Source organism: Solanum verrucosum, unplaced genomic scaffold, assembly GCF_900185275.1.
Source record: "Solanum verrucosum unplaced genomic scaffold, falcon-dt-bn FXZP01000084.1, whole genome shotgun sequence".
Lineage (NCBI taxonomy): Eukaryota > Viridiplantae > Streptophyta > Magnoliopsida > Solanales > Solanaceae > Solanum > Solanum verrucosum.
Genome location: NW_026019846.1, coordinates 1,360,996 through 1,375,412, shown reverse-complemented (window position 1 = coordinate 1,375,412; position 14,417 = coordinate 1,360,996). Strand labels below are relative to the sequence as shown.

The 14,417-nt window shown below is 39.4% G+C and overlaps 1 protein-coding gene and 1 non-coding gene across 2 annotated transcripts in view; one reads left to right on the top strand and one right to left on the bottom strand.

Annotated features, from left to right (window-relative positions):
• LOC125816838 (chromatin remodeling protein EBS-like) overlaps nucleotides 1-14,417 on the bottom strand; it is a 950,056-nt gene that overhangs the window by 802,774 nt on the left and 132,865 nt on the right. The window lies entirely within an intron of this gene.
• On the top strand, nucleotides 6,927-7,033 carry LOC125817223 (small nucleolar RNA R71). Its single transcript, XR_007442282.1, has one exon. It is a non-coding gene; the product is annotated as a small nucleolar RNA R71 (small nucleolar RNA).

Sequence of the window (14,417 nt, the reverse complement as noted above, 5' to 3'; positions counted from 1 at the left end):
GTGAGTCGCCGAGTGACATCGGCAATCATCAGGCTTGTTTTTCCCTTCTCTTTTTTGCTCGTTTTGTCTTTATTGTCCATTTATGTCCTAGCTTTGTTCCTCGATCCATATGCCTAGAAATCAAGAGTTTTACATCAGTTATTTGCACAAAATAAGCATTTGAGGACACTAAGTAATTGTAAATAAGCCCTAAATGAGTCCAAATCTCAAACTCATCAGCACCCCCAACTTAAACTTTTGCTTGTCCTCAAGTAAAACTCAAGTTCAGCAGTTCAAAAAGGATGCCTCAAATAGTGCTACACAAAAAGACTCAACTTACTTATGCCAGGATCAATTGTGCACTCAAAGGTTCAAGTATGACTCACCATTACCAAAGGTTCTCAAGTTCACAATACTTGCTTTAAATGCAAGCAAGCTCAACAAAGGTACTCAAATGCCCTCACACAAAGAATGATTCCATATTCACACACTATTCTTCAACTATTTAAAGCTCCGAAATCACATACAACTCTCACACTCACAAAGATGAATACATGCATGACTTTACCCATAGGTTTGCCCGTATTTTCCAACCAACATTTGTTTCAACTCACTCAATATCAAAAGGGGCTTTTCAAGGCTTGTAATGGTGTTGACTGTAAAGGTATGGTCATTTAGGCTCAGTGGCTTCTTTCCTCATGAAATGTGGTATGAACATCACTTTCTATCCTTTTCTTCAACATTTACACATTTGCTCACAATTCACCCTATTATTCATTTTCCATGGCATATTGGACACCTCATTTCTTTTGCAACTTTCACACTTTATTTTTAAACTTTTTCGTTCTTCTTCTTTTTCATTTTTCTTTTCTTTTTTCTGTATGGAGGGGTTCCGTCATTCTCAAAACCATGGATAATGGGAGACTTCTTTGCACTTCTGGATTTGCCTTATATTTTCACCACACCCCCAACTTAGGCTTTTGGCCTAAGTTGGTTATTCAAACAAACCACACTTCATTAGTATTAGAGGTGAATGGATAAAGAGAGAGTTACCATTGTATCAAGTTTCTTCCAAGAAAAGGTTAAGTCTCAAAGGGTGTTCAAGCAATGTTCACACACTCACAAGGTTGGCCACAAAAGAGGTATAATGTCAAATCTTTTCACTCTTTAGAATTTTTGCCTAAGATCATCTCAAGAGCTTGCATCACTTAGTAAACCGGAATAACGGGGAAAATTCTAGGTGTCATCACAAATGGTTCACAATAAGCTCATCACACAAGGAATTGGTACAAATATCAAACAAGACTCTACACTTTCGCTAGTGTGCAATGTTCATCACAAGAGCCTCCATTCGATAGCCGACTAGTCACAACAAGATTCAAAAAGTTCAGATATTGTCTATGCAACTGCACTTGGCCTCATCGTAGCCGCACATTCATTTTTGTTTGATTGAGAGCACTATTTAATTCATTGGTATTGATCAAGATCGATACTCAAATTTTCAACTTTTCGAACAAACGAGGGATTCGCTAACCAAGCACACACCCCCACCAAAAGCATTCAACATTGTCCCCAATGTGAGTACAGAACAGAAGATACCAAACATAAAATATAAAATAAAAATAAAAAAACTAACAAATAGAGATAAAATACTGGTATGTAAATACGCAGAACAAGGTGATGAGGAATCTTCACTAGGTGCCCATGTGGCGAGAAACTAAAACAGTCACCGAACGACTCGGTGGTGCGCTCAATGATTTGGATATCGACCTTAATTCCAGTATGGAACACTCTCACAAAGGGGCAAATCAGCGAAGATGAAGGAGATCGCCGAACAGGTCGGAGCTTCGCATAATGGACTTATGACCTCGCCGAACATTCATTGGATTAGGCTATCAGCACTGGAGCAGAAAGGCGGGGAAAATTGGGTCGCCCAAGCACTTCGGCAATTCACCGAGTAATGAAGGTCTCCCACCAAATGTTCTAGTATCTTAGCTCCATTTTGAAGTCCATAAGGTGGACTGTGTCGGGCTCGCCGAATGGATTCGATGATCTGCCAATAGCATCTTCTTGTCACACAATATCTTGCACCTACAAAATCAACACACATTATTTAAAATACTAACACTTGGGTTGCCTCCTAAGAAGCACCTTATTTAACGCCATGGCACGACGTGGAAATGCTCTCAAGCATCTTCTAGGTACATCACCTCAATCAGAGAAATCTCTTGGCACTCGCCAAAGTATAACTTCAAGTGTTGCCCATTCAGTTTGAATGCAGGTCCTTCTTGACCTTAAACTTCAATGGTACCATTTGTGAACACTCGTGTCACTCTAAACGGGCCTGCCCATTTGGACTTGAGCTTTCCGAGAAAGAGTCTAAGTCGAGAGTTATATAGTAACACCCAGTCTCCCACTATGAACTCCTTTTTAAGGATTTTAGAATCATGTCATTTCTTCATATTTTCCTTGTAAAGGGCTAACCTTTCGTAAGCCTTGAATCTGAATTCATCCAACTCATTTAACTACTCTACTCTCTCTTTTGAAGTTTTTGCCCAGTCCAGATTTAGAGCTTTCAAAGCCCATGATGCTTTGTGTTCTAATTCATCTGGTAGATGGCAAGATTTATCGAAGAATAGCTGATATGGTGACATACCGATTGGTGTTTTGTATGTGGTGTGGTACGCCCATAGCGCGTCATCAAGCTTTCGAGACCAATCAGTCATGTTTGCATTCACTTCTTGCCCCAGATGCTTTTGATCTCTTGGTTTGACATTTCAAGTTGGTCGCTTGTTGGGGATGATACGGAGTTGCTACCTTGTGTTTAACTCCATACTTACTCAATGCGACTGAAAACCACTTGTTGCAAAAGTGGGATCCCCCATCACTAATTATAGACTGAGGAATACCAAATCTAGCAAAGATGTAGTGTTTTAGGAATTGAACAACACTTCTCCCTTCATTGTTCGGTAGTGCAACAGCCTCCACCCATTTAGAAACATAATCTACTGCCACTAAAATGTATTTATTACCAAATTAACTCACGAATGGGCCCATGAAATCTATCCCCCAAACATCAAATAGCTCAACTTCTAAAATTGGCATGAGAGGTAATTCGTGTCTTTTAAACACCCCACCTTGCTTCTGACATTGAGTGCACTTTTTAACAAACTCATGAGCATCTTTTTAGAGTGAGGGCCAGTAGTAACCACTTTGAAGGACTTTAGTAGTTGTGCGCATGCCACCATGATGACCTCCAACCGGTGAAGTGTGACAAGCATCGAGAATTTTGATGGCTTCCTCCTCCGAAATACATCTCCTAATTATATGGTCTGCACACTCTCTAAATAAATATGGTTCATCCCAAAATTACTTCTTAACATCGAACAAGAGCCTCTTTTGTTGGTAGAAGTTCAGCTCTTCTGACATTAATCCACACACTATGTAATTGGCAAAATCAGCATACCAAGAAGGTTGTTTGAGAGTCACCAAGAATACATGTTCATGAGGAAAGGCATCATTTATGTCAATCTCCAACTCGTCATTTTCCTTGACTTCTAATCTTGATATGTGGTCAGCCACCTGATTTTCACAACCTCTCCTATCATTGACTTCAAAGTCGAATTCTTGCAATAGTAGCACCCACCTTATCAATCTTGGCTTGGCATCTTTCTTTGCCATCAGATAACGCAGTGCACTATGATCAGTGTGAACAACCACTTTATTGCCTAGCAAGTATGCCCGGAACTTCTCAAACGCATATACTACCGCAAGTAATTCTTGTTCTGTAATTGTGTAGTTACGTTGAGCATTATTTAGAGTCTTGCTTGCATAATAGATGGGGTGAAATAGTTTATGGTGTTTTTACCCCTAATACGACACCTAATGACATGTCGCTTGCATCACACATCACTTCGAAAGGTTCTGACCAATCGAGACTAATGATAACCGGGGTGGAGACAAATTTTTCTTTCAAGCACTTTAAGGTTATCATGCACGCATCATCAAAGTGGAATTTCACCTCCTTCTCCAAGAATTTGCATAGAGGATGTCCAATTTTTGAGAAGCCTTTGATGAACCTCCAATAAAAACCAGCATGCCCCAAGAAACTACGAATACCCTTTACCAAAATTGGTGGTGGTAGCTTCTCAATCACTTCAGTCTTCGCTTTATCAACTTCCAGCCTTTTTTGCCATACTTTGTATCTAAGAACGATGCCTTCCCTAACCATGAAGTGACATTTTTCCCAATTTAGGACAAATTTGTCTCCACACATCTTTGGAGAACTTGTCCCAAGTGTGCCAAACATGCTTAGAAAGTATCATCCACAGCTGAGAAGTCATCCATAAAGACTTCCATTGAATCCTCCACCATATCAGCAAAAATGAACAGCATGCAACGTTGAAATGTTGCTGGAGTATTACATAACCCAAACGGCATCCGTTTGAAGGCAAAAGTTCCATATAGGCAGGTGAGTGTGGTTTTCTCTTGGTCTTCCGGAGCAATGAAGATTTGGTTATAACCAGAGTAGTCATCCAAAAAGCAATACCAACCTCTCTTTGAAACTCAATCAAGCATTTGATCCATGAAAGGCATAGGGAAGTGATCTTTTTCTGTCCAAGAGTTTAGCTTCCAGTAATCCATGCAAACTCGCCATCCAGTCACCGGTCTCATAGATACAAGATCCCCCTTTTAATTTGGGACTACTGTGATGCCCCCCTTTTTCGGTACACATTGCACTGGACTTACCCATTTGCTATCTGCAATATCGTAGATAACACCTGCGTCCAACCACTTTATTATCTCCTTTTTCACCACCTCTTGCATTGGTGGATTCAATATCCACTGATGTTTAACACTCAGTTTACAATCACTATCAAGCTAAATCTTGTGAGTGCAAATGCCGGGAGGAATGCCCACTATGTCAGCAATAGTCCAACCTATAGCTTTTATATGTCGTTTCAACACCTCAAGGAGCAATTTTACCTGCCATAAAAACAAGCCAGCTGCTATGATCACCGGTAAGGTGTTATTTGTCCCCAAGAAAGGAGATGGGAGGGAAGTACTTTCAACTCCAGATTCGGTGGTTCTTCGGTTGATCGCTTTGCGAGAGGACTTTCTCAATTTTTCAGATCGATGTCCAACTTCAATAGGGTCTTTGAATATTCCCCCATGCCTGAAAGAGCAACTACTACCTCATTGTAGCCTTGCACTTCGAATTCATCATAGTTAGCAAGCACAACCTCAAGTGGTTCACTCATACACCTCAAATGACTCACACTAGCCACCGCCTCATCAATAACATCAACAGTAGAAACCACATGAATATCGCTTGGGTGTTTTATTGGCTTACAAACATTAATGTTTACTTTATCCTCGTTGACCCAGAAATTCAGTTCTCCGCTTTCAACATCCACCAATTCTCTCTCGGTTGCCAAGAATGGTCTTACCAAAATAATGGGAATTTAATCATTTATTTCACAATCAAGAATGACAAAATCAGCCGTGAAAATGAATCAGTCAACCTTTACCAATATGTCATATAGTATCCCCACAAGATGTTTGATAGATCTATCAGCCATCAAAAGCCTCATTGTTGTGGACTTTGTTTCACCCAATCCAAGTTGCTTATAGATTGCACATCAGGTTTATACTTGCTCCCAAATCACATAGAGCCTTGGCGAATTTAAGCATACCGATGGTGCAAGGGATAGTAAAGGCTCTGGGATCTTCCTTCTGTTTTATTTTCTCATTAAACATAATTGTACTACAACTATGAGAAACTTAAATTGTTTCAAAGTCCAAGGTTCTTTTCATGGTAACTTACTATTTCATGAACTTAGCATAACCCGGCATCTCCAACAATGCTTCCACTAGAGAGAGATTAGTTGATAATGTCTTGAACACCGATAAAAACTTCTTGAACTTCTCATCCTCATTCTTCTTTTAAAGGAGTTGGGGAAATGGAAGAGATATCTTGGGTAAAGGTTGCACAACTCTTGGAATTGGATTATGTTTCTATACATTATTTTGTGTTTCGTTGGCAATGTTTTGATGGATGGGCATTTCTTCCTCCTCCATACCTTTCTCTTCTTTATCATTGCCCATCACCTTGCCTATCGCTACTTTCCCGCTACGAGTAACCACAGCCAAACCTCTATCATCATTTTCTTGCATCTTACTTGGCTCCAATTGCGCGGAAAGTAAACTCAAATGCCCTTCCAGTAGTTTGATTGCATCGGCATGAGAGTTCACTCTAGTATTTAATGATGAAAAATCTGCCTTCATTCCTTTTAGCAAGTCATCCGAACCTTCAACTTTGTCAAGGATGCGAGATAACAAGTCATTCACCCGGGGACTGCTTGCACTCCCTCTCGACTTCGGACTTTCACTTGATTGAGTGTGGTTTTATTCATAATCATCATCTCTTCTCCAATAGTCACTTTGCTCAGCCCATGCTTGATGGTATCTTCTTTGCTCTTCCTCTTTGTAAAAGTTCCAACCTTGATTCTCACCTCGCTGAAAATAGCATGGATGGAAACCCTTCTCATATCTCTTGGAATTTCGACCATGATTCTCCCCCGATTTTGAATAACCTGAGGAAAAACCCTCCTCAACTCTAAACACTCCATTTTCCCCCATTTGCTTCCTCACATTTTCTAACACATGTTCTTGTAGAAATTCCATTTGGGCCAGCATCTTCTTGATATTCTCATCCCTTTCTCTTTGCTTATCAAGTTGCTCTTGAGTCATTCTAAAACACAAAGGTGAAACTTGATCTTCTTGAGTATACCACGCTTGATTTATATTAGTCATATCATCAAGATGAAACGAAGCCACCTCAAATAATTGCAACAGTATTCCCCTTTGAACTAATTGGTCAGCCACTCCTTTATTAACCGAATCAAGACTCCGGTAAAAAAAATTGGAGTAGCAAATCGTTTGGTAGACCATTAGTTGGGCATTGAAGTAAGAGTTTCTTGAACCTCACCTATGTTTCGTGGATGGGTTCACCCTCTAATCACTTAAAATCTTGAATGTTATCTCTGAGTTTCATCATCCTTGATTGGGGGGGGGGGGGGGGGGAAAGAATCTTGTATTGAATTCCACAATTAGCTCATCCTATAATGTGATGGAATTTCTTGGTAGCTCAGCGAACCACTTTCTACCCTCCCTGCCAGAGATAGTGAAAATAACCTGAGTCGGATTGACTCTTGTGACACATTCTTGAATGAAAATGGGCTGCACACCTCTATAAAATTTCTTACATGCTCATGTGGATCTTCATGGTCTAGCCCTCCATAGAGTTCCCTCATTTGGGGGAGAAGAAGAGTCGTGCTAGTGACCTCAAATATTGCATTACCATTAGTTAGTGGTAGGAAAATTGCACCCATTTCACCTAGTTGAGTTGGGGTGTAAACACTATTGATATCATTGATACCGTCCCGATGACCTGCTTGGCTACCATCCACCTCTGCTTCACTCATTCTTACTTCTAGTCACCGCACTCAACACTAGCACAAAGCCACCTAAATCAATTCAACTATAGCCGACAGATTCACAAGTCAAAAATTGATAAAAAAAACTCTAAACAACGCTACTCCCCGACAGCGGCGCCATTTTGATTAACGCTCAAAGACACTTCATCCAATTTTAATCGTCAACGGTCATAAATCAGTATAAACCCAACTATATGAGTTGGGGTCGATCCCACAAAGAGTAGCTTTCTTGTGAATTCAAATATGAAAGTATGACAATGATCTTCTCAGCTGAACAAGCGCCACACTTAAAAGATTTTAGAATTCAAATTCTAGGTTGTAGTTACTAACCCACTTCAGCAATCAAAACGTAACAATCAAATAACGAGGAAACACTTGGGGGGTTGACTAACCAACTATTGAATTCAACTTAGTGGGTGAACATCATTACCAACAATGTCAAGTTGTTGTGGGTAAAGTAGGTTATAAGTAAAGCAATTTTCTCTCGAATATTTACCTTATTTATGATGAATTCTCTCGAACTTCATCACTAACTATAAGATGCCCAGCCCACCTTCTCATCAAGTCTACTCTTTCGAGCTAGACACAAAGGTTGAATATTGATCTTCACTTTCTCAAGATGAAACCACAATGACCCACTACTAAGGATGCCCAATTATCACATTAGTTACATGCTTCTCTCTCGAGCAAGCATGAAGCTCTAAACTATATTGCAATAAGCATGCAATAATGAATTTAAACCACGATGATAATTCAAACCCACTTCAAATTAACACCACAATTCGCTAATTGATGACACCCACTTAGTCAAATGCAACAATTAGTCACATTTGTCGAACCCCCAAGGTTAGGGTTTTAGCCAACCATGATAAAAAAAAATGAAATTCAATACTTGACATGTTTTTTATAGCTAGGTAAAATGAAGTTTGGAAGCTAAAATTTTATAATATGACCTCTATTACATAACCCAAATAGAGAATCTTGCTAGAAATCACCTCAAATCAAAAATAACAATATTTTGCTCTCTATTGTTTGTTCCTCACGATTTCTGAATGCTTTCTCTCTCATGCAAAAATCAATTTATACAAAATCTGGTGTGACTTTTTGGGTCCAGTCGATGTGAAAAGTCGGGCTTCACCGACCATTCAGCGACTCGTCGATTGTCCTTTCGTCTCGCCTTCCTGCTTCACATTTTCTTCACCCGACTACTATAATTTTATGCGAGAAAACTCTGGATCGCCATTTCATTCCACGAAGCGCCCTTCTATCTTTTGTCTCACCCATCTGTGATTTTTTGGGTCTCCATTGGTGCTTTCGGCGACATGGTCATCCATCGCCGATGCAATCGGTGCCACGCCAAATGGAACTGCTGATAACCGAAATGATTCCTAATCCAGCCTCCGCATTCTATATTTTTAGGTGGTAGAGGGACAACTTGGCGACTCGCCAAGTGACATCGGCGATCATCAGGCTTGTTTTTCCCTTCTCTTTTTCGTTCATGTTGTCTTTATTGTCCTAGCTTTGTTCCTCAATACATATGCCTAGAAATCAAGGATTTTACATCAGTTATTTGCAAAAAATAAGCATTTAAGGACACTAAATAATTGTAAATAAGCCCTAAATGAGTCCAAATCTCGGACTCATCAGCATACACCATAAGACATGAGATATCCATATCATGAAGAAGCATTGTCGTACGACATTCTTTTCTTTACACTTTGGACACACCCATCAAATACCTACTCAACATATTCCTTGAATCCGCCACCATAGCCGGAGCATACTTGGACAATTGAGTAAACTTTACGAAATATTCTTGAACACTCATACCTCATTGATGAAGGTTAATGAATTACTCCACCCTAGCCTCCCTCAACTCTCGGGGAAAGAACCTATCAAGGAACGCCGATTTGAACACTTCTCACTCTATTGGACCCACTCCTACCGTCCTATTGTTCTTCTATCGAGTATACCATACATGAGAAACACTCTTCAATTTGTAAGCGGCTAAATCAACTTTCTCTACCGAAATAACCCCCATGGCATCAATTATTTTATAAACCTCTTCCAAAAATTCTTGAGGGAACCAAGAAACACGAGAGGGTTCATTCTGGTAAAATTGCTCAATCTAGAAGTCACGGAATTCATAGTAGGATTGACCGGAGCTACCACTTCTTTATTGGCTTGAGCCATCACGACTTGAGCCAACATTTGGATAGTAGACCAAAACTTTGCATGGGTCATATTTTACACGACGGGATCAACCGAAGCTTGGTTAAGTTGAGGAGCTTTATTACCTTGAAAAGCTTCCTCATTAACATTGCCACCCTCCATTCTTCCAGTGTCAGCCCTTCGTGTATTAATAGCCTGAAGACACAAAAGAAGGATTAGGAGAAGGAGTTTTATAAAGTTAAACTCTAAGGCACGACTTAAGATTTATTGAAGAAGTGAAATTTCCTAAAGTCTTATAGCCTCTCATTCATAAATGTGGCGCGCTTCACACTCATGAACAAGACTCTACTAGACATGGCTTATGAGACATCATCGTAGAATCATTCTAAACCTTGTGCTCTAATTACCAAGTTTGTCACGACCCAAGGGTACCCCCTAGATGTAACAAGGCACATAGCACCCCTAAAGGCACCATGTAAGCCACTTAGCATATCATAACTTAAATCATTACAACAATAAGAGTAAAAACACATTTAAGCCCAAAAGTTTCATAAAATAAAAGCGAAAGTCTAGACTTTTCTCAATTAGCCATTTATTACAATAATTGATTCAAAAATAGGGTCACAACCCAAAACAACATAATCCAAAAGTGAAAATACAAGGATGAAACTCAAAGTGAATCTCCCATCCTCGAATCGTGAGGACTCACCACAAGCAAGGAGAATAGTCAAATCCAAGCTCGAATCAAATGATAACCGCCTCAAGAACCTGACCCTACACTTGGGAAAATGTAGGAAAATATGGGTTAGTACAAAAATGCACTAAGTATGATAGCCATGCATAAAACCTTGAAAACATGCTAAAAGGGACATTTTAGTTGAGAAGCATGCACTTTACCAAGTTTAAGGATCATCATAAAGATTAATGTAAAAGCATAAGTCATAAGCATATTCAACATATAGATCATCATAACATAATGGAAACATACCATAAATACCCTCAAAGCATACTTGTGCAATGCAAGAATAAGATCCCATAATCCCACCCATACTAAGTAAAGCTTCTTGAGTAACTATAGTTCATATCTCATGTTCTTGTTCATACTATCGTAATGGGATAAGACTTAACCGACATAGACCATGTGAGCTAGTGTCTACCCCACACTGAAAAGGGGTTGTCCAACTTGCATAAGGTAGAACCATACTCTTAGCTTAGGTGGATCCACTAGCTAAAGACCTATGTGGGCAAATAGTTTATAGGATAAGGGGATTGCTACTAGAAAAACCTGGCATCTACTATCGTGAGGGCTTCCATCCCAAGAGTTTGCTCCTAGAAACTTGACATCTACTAATTTGAGGGCTTCCATCTCATATCAATACCCTATCGGTGCTAAGAATTGATTCCCATGGAGTTCATATTAAGTCTTGACTTAAGTTCATAATAATGGAAGAATGTCTTGACACTCAATCCAACATAACTCCTACTAAAGCTCATAGATTCAATAGGTGAGACTTGTATTCCACCCTTAGAATCACTACATGTGACAAACCTTTCACATCATATCATATTCATACATAAATATGTGCATGAGGATAACAATCCAACAACACAACAACTAGATCATAATCATATTCACTTTACTCTCAAAGTGTTCATAAAGCATATACATATACCTCATAATCATGCATAATTCTCATACTTTGCCCTTAAAGGACCTTAGATCATATTCCATCAACACATCTAGAATTACTACATTAGACATGGACTATATCATAATTCAAGTAGTTCAATTACTACATTCTCAATTCTATAATATTTTACTTGCATCAATCAATACCCACACTTTGAGATCCAATTTGGGAAATTAGGGGAATTCAGGGATTCTTGGGGAATTCAACCTAAAATCATATAAAATCATCAATTTATCCATAATAAAATATAATTCAATCATTAAAAACGAATTTGAAAGGAATCCATGAGATTGAAATAAAACCCTAACTTTTGGGATTTCTAGCTTTGAAATTGGGGTTTGGAGGGAATCCATGGATGAAGGACTACCATACCTTAGTTATGATTCTCCAAAGAAATTGAGTGAAAAATCCTCCTTCATCAAACCCTAGCTTGATCTTTTTCTTCTTCTTCCTTGGAGTTCTAGAGAGAGAGCTTTGGGAGAAGTTGGTTTTTGATTTGTGAATTTGGAAATTATGATTTGGATGACTTAGTTTAGGGACTTAAAAATATTATATAGTTAGTCTAATTTAGTTTAAAATGATGACATTTAATGTTAATTAAAACCCCAAAACACCCCTAGACTTAACCCCCAAGACTTAACAAAAAAACCATTTTCTAGCCTTGACCCATGACTCCACGACCCACGAACCATGGGTGGGACAATGGCCAATCCTGGTTAGGAGTGGTTCATGGTCTAGAGCTTGAAAAAAAGAGGTCTTAACTACGGAGCCAAGCCACGTGGCGTGGACACATCCACGAGGTATGGGTCCTTCCCATGGCTATTGCCTTAGGCAATTCCAAGGAAGCCTCACCCACGCTACCCGCCTAAGGGGCGTGGGTCTATCCACATGGTATGGGTTTCCTAGTTGGATCTGCTGACTTTTGGGACATTCTAGGGTCCTCCTCAAGGACCCTTTGTTGGTCCTTGGAGAGGTCGTACCTTGATGTTTAGACCCAAAAACATATACATTGAGTATTGGGAGTTATTTACAATTCTAACCCTTATGATAGGCCCTAGTTTAGTCTACTAGTTTTTGGAATGTTAAATAGAAGGAGGAAAGTCATAAGCAAAGCCTCGATGAAGAGTTGCAAAAAGCTAAAGAAAAGGCTACTTCAATCCCAAATATAGTGCAACCTCTTCCCAAAATAGCTCCCTTATTTCCTCAACGTCTCAAGAAGAAAAATGAGGATGAGAAATTCAAGAAGTTTCTATTAGTTTTCAAGATACTTTATATAAATCTAACATTAGTGGAAGCATTGTTGGAGATGTTGGGTTATGCCAAATTCATGAAGGAGCTAGTCACCAAGAAGAGAAGCATGGACTTCGAGACAATCAAATTTTCTCATAATTGTAGTGTCATTATGACTAGTGAGACGATTACAAAGAAAGAAGATCCGGGGGAATTCACCATCACATGCACTATCGGTATGCTTCAATTTGCTAAAGCTCTATGTGATTTTGGGGCAAGTATAAATCTAATGCCCTATGCAATCTATAAACAACTTGGGTTGGGTGAACCGAAATCCACAACAATGCGGCTTCTTATGGCGGATAGGTCAACCAAGCACCCCGTTGGGATACTCTATGACATATTGGTGAAGGTTGATCAATTCATCTTTCCGGCTGATTTTGTTATTCTTGATTGTGAGATTGATGCTGAAATTCCCATTATTTTGGGAAGACCATTTTTAGCAACCGGAAGAGCACTAGTGGATGTTGAAATCAGGGAACTGGAGTTCCGGGTAAACAAAGAGGAGGTCACCTTCAATGTGCAAATCAATTAAACACCCAAGTGATATTCATGTGGTTTCAACGATTGATGTAATTGATAAAGAAGTGGCAAGTGTGAACCATTTGATGTGTATGATTGAACCTCTTGAGGCTATTCTTACAAATTATGATGAGACTGAAGTTCAAGGGTATGATGAAGTGGTAGTTGCTCTGTCGCGATTAGGTGAATACTCAAGCAAACCAGTAAAGCTAGATATTGATCTAAAGAATTGAGAAAATCCTCCCGCCAAATCATCCACGGAGGAACCACCAAAGCTTGAGTTGAAAATGCTTCCCGCTCATCTTCGATATGCATTCTTGGGGGAAAACAACAACTTGCCCATTATAATTGCAGCTGACTTGCTTGAATGGCAAGTAAAATTGCTTCTTGAGGTATTGAAAAGGTACGTCAAGGCTATAGGGTGGACTATCATTGACATTGTGGGCATTCCACCCAGCATTTGCACTCACATGATTCAACTTGATAGTGAGTGAAAACCGAGTGTCGAACATCAAAGGAGATTAAACCCACCAATGCAAGAGGTGGTGAAAAAGGAGATAACAAATGGTTAGATGAAGGTGTGATCTCTATTGCAGATAGTAAATGGGTCAGTCCGGTGCAATGTGTACCAAAAAAAGGTGGTATCACAGTAGTCCCAAATGAAAAAGGGGAACTTGTTTCTATGTGAACAATAATCGGATGGACGGTGTGTATGGATTATTGGAATCTAAATTTATGGACGAAAAAAAATCACTTTCCCATGCCTTCTATGGATCAAATGCTCGATCAGCTTTCGGAGCATGGATGGTATTTCTTCTTGGATGGTTATTTCGGGTATAATAAAATCTCTATTGCACCAAAAGATCAAGAGAAAACCACGTTAACTTGTCCTTATGGTACTTCAACTTTTAAAAGGATTCATTTCGAGTTGTGTAATGCCCCGGCAGCGTTTCAACGTTGTATGCTGTCTATTTTTGCTAACATGGTAGAAGATTCAATGGAATTCTTCATGGATGACTTCTCAGTTGTGGGTGATTCTTTTGAAACATGTTTGGCATACCTTGGGCAGTCTGTTCAAAGATATGTGGAGACCAATTTAGGCTTAAATTGGGAGAAATGCTTCATGGTTAGGGAAGGTATAGTTTTGGGTCACAAGGTATCACAAAAGGGGTTGGAGGTTGACAAGGCAAAGATTAAGGTAATTGAGAAGCTACCACCACCAATCTCGGTAAAAGGTATTCGTAGTTTCTTGGGGCATGCCGAG